The sequence below is a fragment of the Parasteatoda tepidariorum genome, chromosome 2, assembly GCF_982258835.1.
Source record: "Parasteatoda tepidariorum strain Cologne lab strain chromosome 2, Ptep-v5.0, whole genome shotgun sequence".
Taxonomy (NCBI): Eukaryota; Metazoa; Arthropoda; class Arachnida; order Araneae; family Theridiidae; genus Parasteatoda; species Parasteatoda tepidariorum.
Window position 1 is genome coordinate 91,331,729 of NC_141756.1, and position 22,492 is coordinate 91,354,220.

Sequence of the window (22,492 nt, forward strand, 5' to 3'; positions counted from 1 at the left end):
TGTATCTTATTACGAGCCAAAATTATGCAGCATTGAAAAAACTTCCCAAATATTAAAAAAAAACTATCCGTTTTTAGGGACAAGCTTGGTCACTTTTCAAAATAATCTCGTACAATAAATAAATTTTAATAACAACCAAGCCGAATTTACAGCTGCTTTCAAATATTATAATTCTTTATATCTTAACACCTTAATTAATTTTTGCAGAATATGTTTACAGAAATTTTTTTCAACAGGTTGCCTGTGGCTTTGCCGGCACGGAACTATTTTCATTTCAATTTTAATTATTGTCTCGAGATGAACGTGATATTGTCAAAGTTGTTTATATTTTGAATTTTATTGATAATTTAAAATATGACCTTTAGTTATTAAATCTCACAAGCCACCATCAATATGAGTACGGTATATCAGGTAGCAAAAGCATAGAAATTATTTCCGTCTCTGCCATCAGATAAGATAGAAAACTCATCCCAATGCTCCCTTTACGTACTGTACTACTTCCTCACGCTCCTCTATATCAGGCAGCAAAAGCATAGAAATTATTTCCGTCTCTGCCATCAGATAAGATAGAAAACTCATCCCAATGCTCCCTTTACGTACTATGCTACTTCCTCACGCTCCTCTATATCAGGCAGCAAAAGCATAGAAATTATTTCCGTCTCTGCCATCAGATAAGATAGAAAACTCATCCCAATACTCCATTACGTACTGTGCTACCTCCTCACGCTCCACTCCTCTCAAGCAATATTTTGAGTATCATTTAATTATATATATTTATATAAAAGCAACTAAGAAATTGCTTTCCATTGTTATCATTATAGATTAAACAAATAAATTAAAAATTAAATAAATTAAATTTTAAAATGTCTGAAAACAGACAAATGTTTAAAATTACTTACTCAAAATCACAAATCCCATATTTTTGCTGTTTTATATTTTGAGAAAAATTTAAGGAATAAATCATAGATGTAGAAACATTTATAAAAAAAATCATAGAAGTTCTGAAAGTTATCAAGCACTATTTATCCTAATTTAATAAACGGACCCCTTTATTTTCCAGTTTTTAAAAGGTGTAATACTACTGAAGAATATTCTGTCAGCAAAGGGCAAAAAACACCAAGGAAATAAAACACAAAAATTCAATCTAAAATCGAAGATGGCGAGAGAAGAGGCCTCTAAAGATACAGCATTTTATTTTATCCCACCTGGAAGAATAAGCGGAAAACTGATTCCCTTAAAAGCAATCGTTTTGTAGGAAAACAAAGATGGAGGAATTTGAAAATATTACGGGGCAAAAATAACATAAAATAAATAACACAAGTTTGAAATCATACTAAATTTGTGTTTGGAAATAATACGAACACAAGTTTCGTAAAATCAGAATTCAACGTTTCATGTATTTTATACAGGAAATTGGATTTCCTTCTAATTTAACATTAGAAGAAGAAAAAACCATTTTAAAATATTTTTTAGAATCGTGATAAGATAAGTAGTTCAAAAAGTTCTCTTTTGACAAAAAAATGCTTTCTAGTTTACTTACTAGATAATCATTTATTTTCCCTTACTCGCATCTTGCGAAATATCTTAAAGACAAATGTTTAATAAAAAGTAAACGAGAGAAAATTTTATTTTAAATTCCGAAGTTCTACACTATTTTTCTTTTCTAAAAAATTTGAATCGAGGCAGTCATGTTTAAAATAGGTATCTATCATTCAATTTGTAATTGTATTTGACTTGAAAACTTAATAAATTAAATGTTTCATAAGGTAAATCAAACAGGAAAAAACATATTTTCTAACTCTTTACGATACAACTGTGTCCTCATAAATTGGGAAAAAGGAGAATGTGCCTGAAAAAATTACCTTACTCAATGAATGGACTCTGTTATTGATATCCATAGAAGGGACAGAAAGATATTTCAATTACACGCCTAATAAATGAAATCCAATTATTAATCTTTCTGATAAGAGAAGAAAAATTAGGTAAATTATTAACACAATAAGCGAAATCTCTTATTAATCTCAATGGCGAGAGTAAAAAAATGATCGAAGTCACCAACACAATGAGCGAACTCTTTTATTAATCTCAATGGCAAGAGTAGAAAAATGGTTTAAGTTATAAGCATGATCTAAATGATGAGAGCAGAAAAATTATCTAAGTTACAAGTACGATGAGTGAACTCTCCTATTAATCTCAACCACGAGAGTAGAAAAATGATCTAAGTTACGAACGCAATGAGTGAACTCTCTTATTAATCTCAATGGCAAGAGTAGAAAAATGGTTTAAGTTATAAGCATGATCTAAATTATTAGAGCAGAAAAATTATCTATGTTAAAAATACAATGAGTGGACTCTCTTATTAATCTCAATAACAAGAGTAGAAAAATGATCTAATTTACAGACCCAATGAGTGAACTCTCTTTAAATCTCAATGGCAAGAATAGAAAAATGGTTTAAGTTATAAGCATGATCTACATGATGAGGGCAGAAAAATTATCAAGTTACAAATACAATGAGTGAACTCTTTGATTAATCTTAATGGCAGGAACAGAAAAATGATGGAAGTTACAAACGCAATGAGCGAACTATCTTATTAATCTCGACAGCATGAGTCGAAAAATGATCTAAGTTACAAGCACAATAAGTGAACTCTCGTATTAATTTTAATGGCGAAAGTAGGAAAATGGTTTAAGTTATAAACATGATCTAAATGACGAGATTAGAAAAATGATCTAAGTTACAAACAGAATGAATGAACTATCGTATTAATCTCAATGGCGAGAGTAGAAAAATGATTCAAGTTTCAAACACAATGAGTGAACTCTCATTAAATCTCAATGGCAAGAATAGAAAAATGGTTTAAGTTATAAGCATGATCTAAATGATGAGAGCAGAAAACTTATCTAAGTTACAAATACAATGAGTGAACTCTCTTATTAATCTTAATGGCAGGAATAGAAAAATGATCTAAGTTACAAACACAATGAGTGAACTCTCTTTAAATCTTAATGGCAAGAATAGAAAAATGGTTTAAGTTATAAGCATGATCTAAATAATGAGAGCAGAAAAATTATCTAAGTTACAAATACAATGAGTGGACTCTCTTATTAATCTCAACAGCATGAGTCGAAAAATTATCTAAGTGACAAACACAATAAGTGAACTCTCGTATTAATTTTAATTTTAATTCTCGCATTAATTTGAAAATTCTTATCAAAGATGAATGTAAAAAGTATACATATGGGAGAGATTTCTAATTGTATATGAATAGTGTTATTTAAACACCAATTATCTTTCTTGGTGTTATATAAAGACCACACGTATTTATAGAATGCCTATCAACAATGATAAGCGTTCTATAAATATGTACATATGAATACAAATTATACAAATTATATAAATAGAATATGTATACAAATTAAAATTTTTGAAAGGATAAAACAAAAGCACCATCAAAATCTGTCAAACCACATTTCTGGTAGGCTTGTATACAAAACACCAAAACCTGTTAATTTCGATAAGAAAAAGAAAGAAGTGAAAAAAACAAGAATTAGAAACACCTTTAATGGTCAATCAGCACTCAAAGTGGTTCTAATATTCCACACACCCGCTTTCCTTGATTGTGATTGCATGTAATCAATCAAACTTCTAGATTGTAAAATTGTTTTATTTTTCTCTCTCTAAAATTTTAATTTGCTAGAAAGTCTATATTGACGGTAGTCTTTAACTGTAATTATTAAATTTTTTTTAAAAAAAACTTATAAATATGTAAAATCTAGCGCTTACGTGAAATTTGAAAATCAACAGCATCGAAATACATCAAATTACCATTAAAGTAGATACTGCGACGAAATCTCCATCGAGAAGAAAATCCATTTTAAAGATTGACGATGCCACAAAATAAAAGGTGATGAAATTGCTCGCTTGATTTATGTTTTAGGTTTTACTTGAGATACAATGTTACTTTAAAGGAATCAAATCGTTTGAAGCAAACTAAAATTTATTTTTCAAAGCCATAAAAAATTCAGTCTTTCAAAAATTTTCAAAATCTTTTTTTCCAAAATACAGACTTGGTTACTTTTTTTTATCATGCTTTTAGATTGCAGCAAAACTTGGAGATTGTTAGTTTGTTGCATTAGGAAAACTCTACCGAATAATATTAGGTGTAATAATTAAATTATGATTTGCGCATTTTTGAAATATTTGAAGACTTAGTTGTCAGCTTTAAACTTTTAACAATTAATACTATTTTTAAAAAATGCTTCATGTGTTTACGCACATTAAACTCTGTAAGTAATTTCATTCCCATATATATATATATATATATATATATATATATATATATATATATATATATATATATATATATATATATATATATATATATATATATATATATATATATATATATATATATATATATATATATATATATATATATATATATATATATATATATATATATATATATATATATATATATATATTTACATGACATTATCGATAGTAATTTCAGGACTTTATCTGCCTTTTACTACACTGTAAAAATTTGATGCATAGTTGCCTCCATTTTTAATGATAAGGAAAACGTTTTACCAAGCATTGTTGATTTATTCGTTAATTACAGTGTCGATTTATTTCAATTTACTTTTATAGCTTTATACATTTATCAATTTCTTTTTCGTTCGTTTGATTCCTTTTGTGGTGTTAAGACTCACGAAAAATTTTTTACAGTGTGATAAATCTTACCAAAAGAAATATATTAAATGGCATCTATAAAAATCATCAAAGAAGCGATTGTTAGATTGTTAAGACACTGAATTGTTATTAGAAAGGACCAGGGTTCAATACCAGTTAACGGTTTGAAGGTATTCAGATCGATAGGTACCAGCTAATCTCAAAACTAAGGGTACCTCACAATATTGACCATATTATTATCATCATCCCGTTGGTCCCGAAACAGCGTAGCCTTAAACTCCACGACACCTATGGACAAGAACTGGCTGTTGTGGGATTGTTTTTATAATAGTAATTACTCTACAGTTGAAACAATGTGAATTAATTGAATTAAAACAATTTGTAACGACCATAAATTTTACAAAATCATTTGCACGATTGTTTCTATTGAATAATAAAGCACATTTAGCAGTGTCGAAACGCAGTTAGTACAGAACGATATCGCTACTTCATTATAGTATCAAAGGGACATTTTTTGTAACATTACATGTGATCGTTTCACGTTATTTTTAATTTAAGCATAATAAAGGTAAAGCAACGTGATATGATCAAAGTTAATTACGCAAAAACAGACCTACTATTATTTCGCAACTGCACTGTAAAAAATTTCGAATCAAATTACGGTAAAAAGTGCCAGCACTCAGGGTGCCAGTACTTTTTACCATAAAGTTTATTTTTATCGAAACATGTTACGGAACAACAAAGTCTGGTATACCGTAATACTTACAATTATAACAATGGTAAAATCACTGAATCACTCTAATTAAATAAATATTTCTGTAATCATTACGGTATATTATTTCATGGTAAAATTAGGTTTTAAGGTGAAATGGATTTTATGAATGATGCTCCCAAAGTGCCGGTACTTTATACCGTAATTTTTTAAGGTGTATAATGAAGCACCTTTTTGCTGTGTCGAAACACAGTTATTATACACTGAAAGAAAAGCAAAATCAAAACTACCTGAATACGGTAACATTTATCATATTTCTGTCTCTATAGGAAGACTAAAAAGCTTTGTATTTTTTACTGAAGCGTTTCTGAAACGGTAAACTTAACAATAAAATATGATTTTATAATACGTAAGGAAGTTTGATAAATGTGGTAATTATGTCATGATACCTTAAAGCATGGCATAAAAACCACTTATTCGGTTAGATTTACTTTTCAGTTTTGCATTTTTCACTAAATGTGTGGTAATAAGGATTAAAATTTTGAAAACCAGAAATTCCGGGAAACTTTTCCCTGTGAACAGAAAAACTACCAAATGAATGGTTTAAGTAAGATATATTTTGGTTTTACTAACCAAACTTATGATTTTTTTACCAGAAATTTCAACAGAGCCAGAAATTTCAACGCAACCAGAAATTCCGAAATACAAAGCTGTCATTTTTCCATAAATTTTTTTTCTCCGTATTATGCTGTAAAATTTCGCATGATGAAAAATATTCGAATATCCGTTTACGTTTTCTTTGGATTTCCTAAATTCCCTTTTTATTTAATTTGTTTAAAAAACATTTAATGCAAAAGCCATAGTTATAAATAGTAAGATTTCGTATGGAACAAAACTCTTTACAGAATAATTAGAAATTTTAGTACTTTTTAATTCTGAAACTTGCTCTTTTTCTTAGTTATTTGAACTTAATGAACTAAGTACATTCGTAATTTTTGTTCATTATCCGAATTATTGTGAAGTTGATTGACATGGAAAAGCATGATAAAATTCAATGCATTTAGAATACAATTGAATTAACACATTAAAGCTCTTTTCCTTAGCAAACTGAAATTAAAAGATTCTATTATAATAATTGTACTCATTTATATTTTTGAGCTTATATTTTTAACTATATTATTTTTTTATATTATACTTTTGAGCTTAATTCACTCACAAAATTTTACCATCTAAATCAGTTAAACGTTTATTAAGAGCATCAGAAATATCCATTGTTAAGCAAATAATTACACTCAAAGTATATTCTTTTTATTGCGCTATTATAAACAGTAAGATTTCGCGTGGAAAAGTCTTTGCAAAATAATTAGAAATTTTGATACCTCTTAATTCTGGAACTTGTTCTTCTTCTTAGTTATTTGTACTTAATGCACTACATTCGTAATTTTTGATCATTATCCGAAGTATTAACAGGTTGATTGACATAGAAAAACATGATAAAATTCAATATATTTAGAATACAATTGAAGTAACACGTTAAAGCTCTTTTCCTTAGAAAACTAAAATTAAAAGATTTTATTAAAATAATTGTACTGATTTATAAGCTATTCACTCACAAAATTCTACCATCTAAAGCAGTTAATCGCTTATAAAGCGCATCAGAAATATCTATTGTACTCAACTAATTACACTCAGAGTACACTTGATTCTTTTTATTGTGCTATTATTTGAATTAAAATAAGTGAGAATATTCATATAAGAGCAAAACATACAGAAAACAAAAGTTTTACTAGCAAGAAAATATTGCGCGTATTCCCAATGGACCAATAACAAAGAATTACTGTTGTTGGATTTAATCCAAGCAAAATTTTAATTATTGAAGTAGCCAAAAATGTTATTTATATTCTTTTTTAATGCACATATGCTATCAAGGAAATAAAATATTTAATCTGCGTTTTACTTTTAGGCTCGTTGCCAAACGTCAGGTGGAAATGTAAAATATTATCACAGAAAATATTGGTAATATCCAAAAGTTAGGAAAGCTTAGAGTCTATTTAATTTTGGCAATTCTCCACGAAGTTGTTCTTTATAAAATACAATTTCATGAAACTATACCGAATTTACCTTTTAAAAAGAAAAGACTTTTATTTCAGCTTTTTGAAAGATAGAATGTGGCATAGAAACCAGCATATATAAGCTTTAAAAGCAATTAATCTGGATCGTTCATTTATCATCAAACATTAAAACTTAGTATATAAATTTAAATTGTTCTATATAAATTCAAAATGTTCTGTATTTGAAATGTTCTTAATACGCATGTAAAATGTGTATTTGAAAGAATTAATTTTAAATAGGTATGTATTTGTTTTATAAATTTTACGAACTGCAAAGCAAAAAATGACTATTTTAATTTAAATAAAATTATTGTTATTTGAAGTTCATATTTACTAGGCAAATAATTTTAAAAAAACTATTTTTATTTTTATTTCAAATTGAAAACATGACACATTTTTCAACTGGTATTCGAAATTAGTTCCCGTTATGTTCAGTCATTATACGTAAAAAAAATCTATACACACCTATATGATCTCTGATAAATAATGATAGATTTGAAATATTTATGAGATAAGTAATAAATTAAGTAAAAATAAGCAAGTAATGATATAAATAATAAGTAATAAAATTATAAATGCAAATATTTTTTCTCAATAAAATAGAGATACTGAAAAACAAAATTGATAACATTTCAAAAGCTACGAGTTGTACAAAAAAAGGTAATAAATAGGTAAAGTTATAATCGTATATAAAAAGATAAAGTTGATCTGGAATGAAAATCGTCAAATTAAATTACAATTCGCTAATAAAAAAAAATTAGTAGTAAGCAATTTAAAGAAAATCATAAATAATTTATTATGATTATTGGGAAAAAAACATGCATCGAAAAATGACTGATCTTGTGATTTGAAATGTTTATTAGATTTCCAGCTTTTTTTCAAAAAAATAAATAAATAACAAATAATATGCATTGTTTAAACCAGTGGTTCCCAAATGGCGCTCCACGAAATTCTTGGGTTTCAATCTCAATCAACTCCTCAATCATCCGTATACGTAGCAACTGCGCATACTTGAGTTTATTTTAAATGCTATGCATCTTTATGTTGTCCTGGTTTGTGCAACAAAGATAAAGCTACAAGCACGATGTTTATAGCTGTTAAATGTTATTTTTTGTTTAACCCTACCTTCGAACTAAAAACACGGAGATGGAACGCGAATTTAAAGAAGTGAATTTATGAAATTTAGAAATGAATCGTGTGATCTTAAAACAATTGGTTCATTCAATAAAAAAATAATTTTATTGGTTTCGTTTAACATTATGGTTGTCTAATTATTCTAGTTCTATCAAAAACTAGATATATTTTTGCTATTTTAAAATTAAAAATTATATTTATATTCTAACTTCACAATTTAGTTAAAATGAGTTAAATAATCAATAAAAGTACAATAGTGTCTCGCAGGCCCGCAGTGGACTGATGACGTTAAGACACGGTTCCCCACATATCACCGAAGTCGAGCATCACTGGCTGCAGTCAGTGTGCAGTTGGGTGAACACTTGGATCAGTCTGCGTAGGGACCGAGGGTGTACGGTATGGGTTCTCGTTAAACTGTTCCACCGTAAAGTGCTGGACTTCGCGTGCAGGTCATTGGGCTACCGAAGCAGGGATGTCATCCCCTCTGCAGAGGATCAAAATTGTGATGGCATGTCTGCGGATCCTCCTCAGGGATGTTTCCCAGACCGTCGCAAATAGCCCATTGTGCAGATCTAGTGCGACGTAAATGAACTACAACAGCTACAATAGTAGTTTTTTAGATATTATTATTAATAATTTTAATAAAAATAATTATGATAAAAATCTTTATTGCTGAATTTATCAAAATCTATAATTTACTAAATTTGTTTGCTCACAGATTCTCAGTTTTATGTAAAGCAAAGCATATTGAAGATTATGCCGCAGCTTTAAAGAGATAGTCTATGTCATGTTTGTTTTGATGTAAATGTTTGTTTTGATTTTGTGGTCAAAGTTAAAATGATATTCCCCTACGTTAGCGTTTTTAACTTACGGATTTTTGCGAAATCTCTTTATTTTCACTTACGTAAGTTTGCTATTTTTTCACGGGTGCATGCTTATTTCAACAGAACCGCACTAGCGCAGATGCGCATGCGCACTAGAAGTGCGCATGCGCAATTACTTAAAATCTTAAGTACGGGAGCGTACGGAAAGTAACGCAATTTTGTGAAATCTCCCGAATGATAATAATACACTCATGTCCATAAATTAAGGATAATTCAAAATCACACGGAAATCAAACTCTAAAATTATAATTTCACCTCTAGAATTATCACACACATCCTGAAGAAGAATATGCAAATTACTGGAAACCACTAGATGACGCTGGTAGTACGTCACAATGACGAGAGTGTAAGGGAGGGGTATATAAGGAATGGTGACAAAGAAGTAAAATTGTTCACAAGTGCCTTTCAGTGCAATAATCGCATAGTTATGGCACAAAGGAAGCATTTGGATGATTTTTTACGTGGCAGAATCATCGGACGACTGGAATGTGGACGTACCCAGCTGGAAGTATCCGAGGAACTTCGAATCACCCAGAGTGTCATCTCCAGGCTTTGGCAACGATTCCAAAGTGATGGTAAAGTAAGTAGACGTTACAGCACAGGTCGCCCCCGAGTTACAACGCTGAATGAAGACCGGTATTTGGGAGTTACTGCCAAAAGAAACAGACGGAGCACAACATCAGACCTGTCTCGTCAGCTCTCTTCACTACCGGTACGACAGTTTCAAGGCAGACCGTGTACAGACGCTTATGGCAAATAGGTCTATATGCTCGTAGGCTTGTCAGATGTGTTCCACTTACCGCAACTCACTGTCGCCTGCGATTAGCCTGGAGTAGAGAGCATGCATTGTGGACACCGCAACAGTGGTCTTGTGTGATGTTTTCCGACGAGTCCAGGTTTAGTTTGCAGTCTGATTCTCGTCGGACTTTCAGATGGAGAGCGCCAGGTACCCGTTACCACCAAGACAACACCATTGAACGACACAGTTACGGTGGTGCAGGATGGCTCATTTGGGGAGGAATTATTCTTGGTTCCAGAACTGACCTGCATGTTCAGAGTGTAACGATGACAGGCCACATTTATAGGGATGTCATTCTGGAACAACATGTACGTTTGTTTCGGGGCGCCATGGGTGCTGAATTTCTGTTTATGGACGACAACGCCCGTCCTCACCGTGCAAACATTGTAGACGAATGCCTTCAATCGGAGGATATCATCCGTATGGATTGGCCATCATACTCACCGGACTTGAATCCAATTGAGCATGTGTAGGATATGCTTGGCCGACGAATTGCAGCCCGTCGACCCCCTCCCACCTGTCTACCGGACTTTCGGAGGGCATTGCTTAATGAGTGGTGTAATATTCCCCAAGATCAGATTGATAGTTTGATACTCAGCATGCCTAGGCATTGTACGGCCTGTATTGCATCGTCCGGGAAACATACTCCGTATTAACCATCATACAAACCATGTTATACTTTTTTTTGTAAATAGGTTCTTTTTTTAAATTTGCTCCAGGGAGTAAAAATCGCAATTTTTATTAATTATGTCAAACATACAGCATCTTTTTTGCTCTTTACCTTTTGTTTGATACATAGACTTTACAAATAAGACAAATTTGTTTGGTTTCTGTCTCTTTCTGTGCCTGAACTTCATTATCCTTAATTTATGAACATGAGTGTATAATAAATTTTGGAAGGCGCTGAACGAGTTCTGCAACTTAACGAGTCGTATGGTGTATCATATTTTGATCACACAACTCAGCTCAACTAACAATATAAATAAAAAACTAAAAACTCGCAAGCTTCTTATCACTGTCTTACGCTAAATATCGATTTTTAAAAAAATCATGCCGCGAATCAGCATTGAAATATAAAAAGGTTATCATAAAATAATAATTTTAAAAATAGCAACTACTAATTACATTTTATGTCACTTTCGTGACAAAATACTTTGAACAGCCTTGTGTTATCACTCAAAAAAATAAGAAAAATAATGATAATAATAAATAAATAAATAAAACTGCCTTTTTTCTTTAGTTTTACAAGTACGCGGTCTTATCTTGTCAACAAATTCTATAATTCCCCGCAAAGTAAGTCACGCTCCTCAGATTCGCAAAATATTTGCGCATTTAAATTATGACTTTTTAAGTGTAAAAATTAAATCTAAATAAACATAAGAAAGAAAAAGGTGCGCCCGAATTTAATCCTTTCCAAGAATTTTAATCCTTCCTTATTTCTCCGCTGAGCATCTGATAAATAAATAATGGTATATTTTATTTGAAATTTAATGTTGACATTTAATTTTTAAAAAATGAAGACTAGAATACATATTTTTCAAACCTTTAGATTTAGAAGACTTTGTGACATTTTAGCGGCAAAATATTTTAATTTCTCAAACGCAACAAAGACAACAACTAGAATAGCGTGTCTTTATTTTTTTCGATTTTCTTTTTTTTTTTCATATCAAAATTTTATTGCTAGTGACAATCCAAAATTATAAAAGAAAAATTAATAAAACTAAATAAATAACTTCAAATAATTATTTAGTTTCCTTTTTTCTCGTTAATCAGTGAAATTGCTTTTGCAAAAATAAAAATAACAATAATTTCCTATTTTAAATCCCTTTTTATACATAAGCTACTTTTAATAAACGTTATAGTATAATTGCGCTTACGGATTTATAGCGCTTATGTAAACAGTTCACTAAAAAAAAACGCTTTAAACAAGTTTTTACAAGTAATAAAATTTCCACAAATGATAAATCACCTTCTCTGTTAAAATAATTCAATTTCACATTACAAATGTGTCTCCTCAAAATAAAATAAAAATTATTTAAAAAAATAATGAAATTAAAAATAAACGCGTCTTTTTTTAAAACTTCTTTTATCTCAAAAGCACATGAATGAATATTAATTATTTTATTAAATAAATAACAATGATTCAAATTTTAAATATTTCGTTATAATTTTGCTTATTCTAATAAACAAAACTACTGGGCCAACGCCCCCTGTTCGTTGAAGCTCCCCATCCCCCGAAGATTGCTATGCAATCTTATATGGTTTGCTTTGCAAATCATGCTCGCTTCACTCGCCACTAAGTTTCAAACATGTGTTCTAGCGTAAAATCTAAAAAATTTAAATTCATTGTTAAAATGATGCAGATGTCCTTTGATGCAGATGCGACACCGGTTTTCTTTTTATGTATTTTTTCCTGACTATCTAATTACAAGCAAGAATATATTTTGGTATTTATTAATTACAAAAAAACAGACTAATACTTACTAAAATATCTATTAGATTATCGAAATTATATTTGTACTAGAATAAAAAATAATTCATTCATATTCAAATATTTATCTATAATTGATTTTGTAAATTATAAAAATTCAATGATGAATAACTGTTTCTTTTAGATCCAAATAACTGCCAATAAGTGAAAATTTGAAAATTTTTTGTTTGGAAAGGAGCGGTGTTTAGAATATTTTGCGCTTAACGCAGAAAAGGACACCGGCGTTTCATGCTGTATGTCATAACTATAAATTATTAAATTGCTAAATATAATATTTTTCAATTGCTTTGAGCTTTATTAATACAAAATAATGGAAAAGTATGAAAAATATACTTAATTAAAATTCCGCGTCAAAAGGTTAAAACTAATTCCTCTTTTGAAAAGTTAAAATTTCTAGTCAATAATAAATTATTATCAAAAAAATCTGAATTGAAAAAAATGGCATTCAATAGAAAAACTTGTTGAAACAAAACTATAATTATACTTTTAAAAAACAACATGCATGACAGCACATCTTCTAAGCATTCTTTCAATATTACATCTTCCATAACTCTCATCTACGCTTTCTTATGCCCTTCGAGCGCGCTTTTTTTCATTATTATTATAGCTAAAAAGGTTAGCAGCACAAGAAATACAAGAAATAATTTTTAATGAATAACAATAATAATGCATAAAGTTATTATTATTAAACCTACATAAGTATAATTAAAACATGATACAGAACACTTAACTGATATGAACAATTCGCTTTCAACCTTTCATTCCTTCACTATTTATAGCATAGTTCGTTTCATCTTTTCGTGCTTCACGCAGTATAAAGTTATTATTATTAAACCTACATAAGCATAATTAAAACATAATATAGAACACTTAGTTGATATGAGAAAGTCACTTTCAACCTTTCATTTCTTCCCTACTTATAGCTTAGTTTGCTTCAGGTTTTCGTGATCCACACAAGAAAAGAATTTTCGTTCAGAAATTTGAAAAAATGTAAATTTACGTTTTCCTGCTTATGACAGCTCACGCGCTTGATATTTCATTGGACAGTTATTATTTGCTGCCAAAGTGGAAAAGAAATGAGGACTACTTTTTTTGTTGCCGTGTAAAAGAATCGTGTATATAAACATACACTTTACGTATTCAGTCCGCAAAAATTAACTGATAGTGTCGTTTTTAAGTTTTGCATGTATCTCACCACAATTAGCAAGCCTATTAAAATTTCCCGAATTAGTATTACCTTTTAACCAATACAAAGCGATAACGCATTTAAAGAGTATCTTTCCAAAATAAAAAAAGATTAATAAATAAGAAACATATGAGTCTATTTTAAAATCATATTTATTTTTTCATTCGTTTTTTTTTTTTTTTTTTTTTTTTTGCGCTAAATATTGCCTCTCAGTTCAATATTTCTTATTGAACATTTTATTAAAAAACAATTAAAACATTATATTCCTTTTGAAGATAATTTAAGGCTATTCTATTAAGTAAAATGTACGTATTCAGTTTGCAAAATTTAAGCAACATTATCTTCCCTCAGTTTGTATAAGTATCCCATCCAATTTCACAATCACATCGAAATTCCACACCCGGTCAATCACATTTCTCATTAATATAATCCAATTTCGCATTTCAGAAATGTCTTTACAAGATGATAAAGAAAATTAATTAATTTAAATTTTTTTTTCCTTTTTGTCGATTTCTTTCTCTAAATATTGCGTTTCATTTCTCGTTATCATATTAAACATTTAATAAGATATAAATAGTGATTCAATTCTATTCTATTTTCATAAACAGAACATATTGATTGCACTTGTTACAAATGTACATAACTCTTAAAATTAATTCTCTCCTGTATTTACAAGTATTCCATTCCATTTCACAATCGCATTAAAATTTATTACACAGTTAAACATTTTTCTTAGTAGTGCAACATAATTCCGCATTTCAGAAATGATTTTTCAAAAAATAAAATAATTAGCAATTTAATTTATTTACTTAATTTATTAACTTAATTTATTAATTTAATTTATTTATTTAATTTATTAATTTAATTTATTAGTTTAATTAATTTATTTAATTTATTAATTTAACTTATTTATTTAATTTATTTATTTAATTTATTTATTTAATTTATTAACTTAACTTATTTTTTAATTAATTTTTTTAATTAACATACTGATTGCACTTGTTGCGAATGCACATAGCTCTTAAAATTAGTTCTCTCCTGTATTTACAAGTATTCCATTCCATTTCGCAATCACATTAAAATTTATCACACAGTTAAACATTTTACTTAGTAGTACAACATAATTGCGCATTTCAGAAATTATTTTTCAAAAAATAAAATAATTAGCAATTTAATTTATTTACTTAATTTATTAACTTAATTTATTAATTTAATTTATTAATTTAATTTATTTATTTAATTTATTAATTTAATTTATTTATTTAATTTATTAATTTAATTTATTTATTTAATTTATTTATTTAATTTATTAATTTAACTTATTTTTTAATTAATTTTTTTAATTAACATACTGATTGCACTTGTTACGAATGCACATAGCTCTTAAAATTAGTTCTCTCCTGTATTTACAAGTATTCCATTCCATTTCGCAATCGCATTAAAATTCATTACACAGTTAAACATTTTTCTTAGTAGTACAACATAATTGCGCATTTCAGAAATTATTTTTCAAAAAATAAAATAATTAGCAATTTAATTTATTTATTTAATTTATTTGTTTAATTTATTTATTTATTTATTTAATTTATTAATTTAACTTATTTTTTAATTAATTTTTTTAATTAACATACTGATTGCACTTGTTACGAATGCACATAGCTCTTAAAATTAGTTCTCTCCTGTATTCCATTCCATTTCGCAATCGCATTAAAATTTATTACACAGTTAAGCATTTTTCTTAGTAGTACAACATAGTTGCGCATTTCAGAAATTATTTTTCAAAAAATAAAATAATTAGCATTTTAATTTATTTATTTAATTTATTTATTTAATTTATTTGTTTAATTTACTTGTTTAATTTACTTATTTATTTATTTAATTTATTAATTTAACTTATCTTTTTAATTAATTTTTTAATTTTAATAAATTTATCCATTTTCTTACAATTTAGTTTTCTTAAATTTCGTATTTCATTTCGTGATTTCATATTAAACATTTAATTTTAAAAAAATAGCAATGAATATTTATATTTAAACTACACAATTATAATTAAGTTTATTCCATTAAACATAATATATTGGTTGCTCTTATGCTATGAAGTCCACGGAAATTAACAAATATCCCAAAATGAAAGAATCCTAACTGTTTTCTCCATCACATTAAAATTCCATATTCTGTCAATGACGTTTTTCACTTACAAAATCCGTAAACACAATTCCGAAATCATTTTCCGACTTGGAAAAAATTTATAAGTTATTTAATTTTAAAGGTTTCGTTTAACATTTCATTCGATTTATCCCCTATATAAGTTTAACTACTCAGTCATAACCAAGCATAATACACATAATTCACTGACGTAAGCAATGCACAAAAATTAACAACTAACCGTACCTTTCTTCAGTTTTTGCAATCATCACAACTGACTTCGCAATCACATTAATATTCCATACGCACACAACTACGTTTCTCTTCACAATTTTATTATGCGCTTCAAAAGTCACTTTTCAAGAAAAAAAAATTTAAATTAATAAATAAAATTTCATATATCTATATTTTTTTCCAGTTTTTCCGCTAACTAAGCATTAGATTTCATTTCGCAATACCATATTAAACATTTGAATAAATTATAATAAAACATTTGATTAACATTTTTTATTAAATTATAATTAAACATTAATTATAAAATTAAAATTAATTATTAAATTATAATTAAACATTTGAATAAATTATAATTGAAAAATTCTAAGTTTAACTACTTTGCATACTGGATGCGCTTAAGTAAGCAATTCATAAAAATTAGTTAATCAAACATTTCTTTAGTTTTCACAAATATATCATTTCATTTCGCAATAACGAAAAAATTCCGTATTCAAACGATTACGCTTCTCTGTAACACAATTAGACTATGCGTTCCAAAACTGAAAAAATACACATTGCATTTTCTACACATTCTACACATACTTACTACACATTTCTACACATACACATTGCATTGCACACATCAATTTGCATTTTCTCAAAATAAAGACACATATTATTTTATTAATTAATTAAATCTATTTAATTAATTAATAAAATAATATGTGTCTTTATTTTTTCCGGTTTTTCCTCCAAATAAGCATTGTATTTCATTTCACAATACCATATTAAGCATTTAATTAAAATATGACAATAATGAAATTAAATTCCAAATTTAACTACTCCGTTAAATTTTAGCATAATATACTGAATGCACTTACGTAAGCATGCACAAAAATTACTTAACCATACATTTTTGCTCAGTTTTTACAGTTATATCATCTCATTTCGCAATCACAGTAAAATTCCATATACAAACGAGTACATTTTTCTCTAACACAATTTAATTATGTGCTTCAAAAGTGATTTTTGAAGAAAAAAAATTTTTTAATTAATTAATAAAATATATGTATATACTTTTTCCAGTTTTTTCTTCAACTAAACATTACATTTCCTTTCGCAATATCATATTAAACATTCAATTAAATTATGATAATAATGCAAACAAATTCGAAGTTTAACTACTCAATTATAATTAAGCATAATACATTGAATGCACTAACGAAGCAATGCACAAAAATTAATCAACCATACCTTTCTTTAGTTTTTACAATTATATCATTTTATTTCGCAATCACGGGAAAATTCCATAATCGAACAATTATACTTTTCTCTAATACAATTTGATTGTGCGTTTAGTTTGATGTGAATTTCAAAAGAAGGAAATAATTCAAAGAATTTCAAGGAAAAAATAAATTAAATTAATTAATAAAATAATATATGTCTATATTTTTCCGGTCTTTCTTCCAACTAAGCATAGGATTTTATTTCGCATTATCATATTAAACAATTAATTAAGTTATAATAATAATAACAACAAATTCGAAATTTAATTACTCAGTTATAATTAAGCATAATACACTGGATGCACTTACGTAAGCAATGCACAAAAATTAATAAATCATACCTTTAGTCCATACAATTATATCATTGGATTTCGCAATCACAGTAAAATTCCATATTCAAATGATTACGTTTCTTTCTAACACAATTAGATTATGCACTTCAAAAGTGGTTTTGCTTGATTAAATAAATTAAATTAATTAATAAAATAATATATGTCTATATTTTTTCCAGTTTTTCTCTTAACTAAGCATTGGATTTTGTTTCACCTTATCATATTAAACAATTAATTAAATTATAATAATAATAAAAACAAATTCTAAATTTAATTTCTCAGTTATATTTAAGCGTAACACACTGGATGCACTTACGTAAGCAATGCACAAAAATTAATTAACCTTACCTTTCTTTAATTTTTATAATTATATCATTTCCCTTCGCAATCACAAAAATTTCCATAATCAAGCAAGTACATTTTCTCTCTAACGCAATTATATTATGCGTTTCAAAAGTTATTTTTCATGATAAAAATAAATTTAATTAGTTAATACTAAACCCACTAAACATTGCATTTCCTTTCGCAATATTATATTAAATATTTAATAATTACAATAATAATAGCAACTACCAAGTTCAACTGCTCAATTATACTTAGGCATAATATACTGGATGCACTTACGTAAGCAATGCACAAAAATTAATTAATCATACCTTTCTTTAATCTTTACAATTATATCATTGCATTTCACAATCACAGTAAAATTCCATATTCAAACGATTACGTTTCTCTCTAAAACAATTAGATTCTGCTCATCAAAAGTGATTTTGCTTGATTAATTAAATTAATTAATAATTATATAAATTAAATTAATTAATAAAATAATATATGTCAATATTTTTTCCGATTTTTTTCTCAATAAAAATTATATTCCATTTCACAATAACATATTAAATATTTAATTAATTTATAAAAATAACAACAAATTCCAAGTTTAATTACTCTGTTATGATTTAGCATAACATACTGGATGCACTTAAGTAGACAATGCACAAAATTTAACTAATCGTACTTTTCTTCAGTGTTTACAATTATCCCACCTCATTTCACAATCACATCAATATTTTTATACAATAATTCAATTTTTTTTTCTCTTTTCCTAACACTAGACAGTGTATTTCATTTCTCAATATCATATTTAATATTTAATTAAATTATTATAATAATAACAGTAAGCAATGTAAGTAAGCAATGCGCAAACATTAACTAACTGTACCCTTTTTCGGCTTTTACAAGTATTTCGTCTCAATAAAATTCTATATACAAAGAATTCCGTTTCTCCCTAACACAATTACATTGCGTTTTTTAAATTGAATTTTATTAATAAAAATAAATTAAATAAATAAATAAAAAATTCGTTTTTTTCTTCCGCTAAACATTTTGCAATTTCACATTAAACCATTAATTAAAAAATAGCAATATGAATAAAGTCCTATTTTAACTAACTTAATTACTATGCTTATTCTTATAACATTGTGTATGAGTTGCACTTACGTAATCAGTCCACAAAAATTAACTAACTTCAGTTTTTATAAGTATTCCATCTAATTTCGTAATCGCGTTAAAACTTCACATATGGTCGATCACGTTTCAGAATAACACAATTCGATTGCGTATTCCAAACGTGACTGCCCAAGATTAAAAATAAATAAAATAAAAATAAATAAAAAAAATAAAAGATGCGTCTAGTTTAAAAAACGCACCTTTCCTTTTCTTCCGTCTATCCCGCGAAACATCGTAAAAGCACGTTTCTCTACCCTGCCGCTGTTCCAAGAACAGAATGATGAGATGGAAGATGTGAAAAAGAATCTGGAAAAAGGATTACTTCACGAAATATCAGGAAAAACAGGATCAAGTACTCACGCTTTCGAGGAAGAAACAACCAGTTGTGCCTGTTAGGTTGAACTTTGCTGCATCCCGGAATTTCATGTCACGTGAAACAACAAAAGAAAAAAAAAATTGCACCCACTACTTCCCTCCTGTTGTTATCGGAAGGGGATGATTTAAAATCTCAGAACGCGATGCTCCTCTAGCTGTTCCCTCAGACTCAGGAAATCACTCTCATGTGTTCCTGGTGGAATGTGAAAATGCGCTAGGGTTTAGCGACTGTAGCGACATCTGGTGGGATTAAAAATAAAGTAGGCTTAGAATAGGAATGCGGTTCTTTTTAAACAGATGAGGTTTAAGCTATTTGACGCTGATGGTTTGTGACGTTTGTTCAAAATGAATTTATTTTTTTCGATTCGATTAGGAAAATGTTTTTCGGTATAACTTTTGAACTTTAGTTAGGCTTATAAAATTTGCGTGCTTCTTAACTCTAACCATAAGTAGAAAAAATAAAACTTCTGACAGTCTGGAGAGGAAAGTTAGAAAACTTCGTAATTGTCCGGAAATTCTTCGAAATTGTTGTAAGGTAATAAAATTAATTTTTATCGAATCAATTATGCACGAAGATTAATTGGGGGAAAGAAATAAGATGGACATGAATTAAGTTTTGAACACAATAATATAGATCGAACATATTTTTTACTGTATAGGTACATTCAAAATATTTATATAATTTAACTCCTACACTCTGCATTTAGAATCAAATTCCTATTCTGCGAAACTTTTACACATATACGATTAATTTCAAATTAAGTACAACTTTGACACATATATAATCCAAACATATATGTGTTAAAGTTCTGAAATTCCAAATTAATTATTATTATGCATTTAATGTTAACACATATACAGTAAAATTACTATTATATGTAATTATAACACATATAAAATAAATTTTCTACTAAAATTTAGGATTTACAGTTTTTGCATTATATAAGCATCATCATCTTATAATATATAATCATCATCATCTTACATTATATAATCATCAGATGGCCTGGTACACAGGGTTATATAAGCGAGTGAACAGCATATCCTCTTCACTGGTCTTATGATACCGTCCTATTTTTCCTCAATTTTCAGTTTTTCATAAATTGAAAAAAATATTATTTATAGTTGTTTTTATCTTTGACCATTAAGGCAAGGGTTGCGATCGTTCTTGTTTTCCAGTGGTGCCACCTATGGCTAAGAATTTGACTTCTGACAAATCCATACGTCACGCCCGTTTATAGGGTGGTCCAATTCACACATACAATCATTCATCCACTGATCGTAATTTTAACCTAACCCAAAGAAAGATCACTCTCCAATTCAGTACCCCCAGAGGTATAATATGTTATGGGAACATGGAGGACTTTGTGACCCGACAGATTTAACGTGCATCAGTCACCATTCACTAAATGGAAAGTCTTCGGTCCTCTGGATTCAAACTCCCGTTCTCACGAACCTGATTCTAGCGCCCTGCCAACCAGGCTATCCTGGCCATTATTTATAGTAAAATTTGTTTATTTCTATAATTTTTTAAATGCTGTAATTGCTTTTTTCTTTTAATGAAGTTAAAAAAGTAAAATTTTTGTTTCAGTATCCTTTCTACCTGCTACTGATAATGATAATCACAACCAAAGATATCTGGATCTTCTCTGTCGGTTAACGATCCTATGATGTAATTTTGGTGAGTAATACGAATACACCCACTGCAATAAGAACGACTTTACTCAAAATTTTAATTTTGCCGAATTAAATTAGCATTAAACTGATTAATTCCCTCTTCTGCTAAATAAAAAACGACTTTTTTTTGCAATTTAAAATTAAGCAGCAGTAAAATAAAAGTAACAGTAGTTGGTTAGCTGAAACTCCATTTGCTATGCATTTGAAAACAAACAATACCTTAAATTTCTCTAATATCAGAAATAAATTTTTTCCAATTTTCAAAAAGTGCGCGAACAGTTAAGGAATTTAGAGTGACCTTCCATCATAGTGTCCCTGCTAACAGACAGGTTGCAGTATTCTTGAAACATTAAATTACTTTCATTTTTAGATGAGTGTCGACATTGCAAAAAGTAATTTTTGAAAATTTCATAATTATCTAGCTGGGGCCGTGGCGGCAAAGGGAATTGAGCGTTCGCTTCTAAATGAGGTGACCCGACCCAGGTTCGAACCCCAGCAGTGACTGGTTGATACGAATTCTACTCTCAGCTAGCACCGACCACATTTCTGACGTAAAATTATACTCAGTGGTAAATAGATCATGGATAGTCCATGCCATCAGGCTAACATCCCTTTGCCATCAGGCTAACTGTGGGAGGTTTGCGGGATTTTCCTCTCCATGTAACGCAAATGCGGGTTAGTTCAGTCAAAAAGTCCCCCACGAAGGCTATTTTGTCCTAATACTTGATCCAACAGTTCCCTTGTTTTCTGGGGGTTTATTAAAGTTGATCATGGATAATTGTATTCAGAATTTGGTTGGCTGTTAAACATTGATTATGAAATTAAATTAAAGTATCTAGCTTAAAACAAATGATAAATTATTTGATAATACAGTATGTATGTTAATTTTACTTGCTTAAAATTATAAACAAAAAAATACTTTATTTAAAAAGCAAAAAAATTA

At 28.4% G+C, this 22,492-nt stretch overlaps 1 protein-coding gene across 2 annotated transcripts in view; it reads right to left on the reverse strand.

Moving 5' to 3' along the window:
• The window catches only part of LOC122268286 (acetylcholinesterase-like), a 132,215-nt gene extending 112,127 nt beyond the window's left edge, over positions 1 to 20,088 (reverse strand). Inside the window, exon 1 of one of the 2 annotated variants that reach the window (XM_087157731.1) lies at positions 19,858 to 20,088. The gene's annotated coding sequence lies outside the window, so the exon portion shown is untranslated. Of the gene's footprint in view, positions 1 to 19,697 lie in introns of both variants that reach the window. The other variant, XM_087157732.1, reaches the window with a different exon arrangement.
• Between the last annotated feature and the right edge of the window lie 2,404 nt (positions 20,089 to 22,492).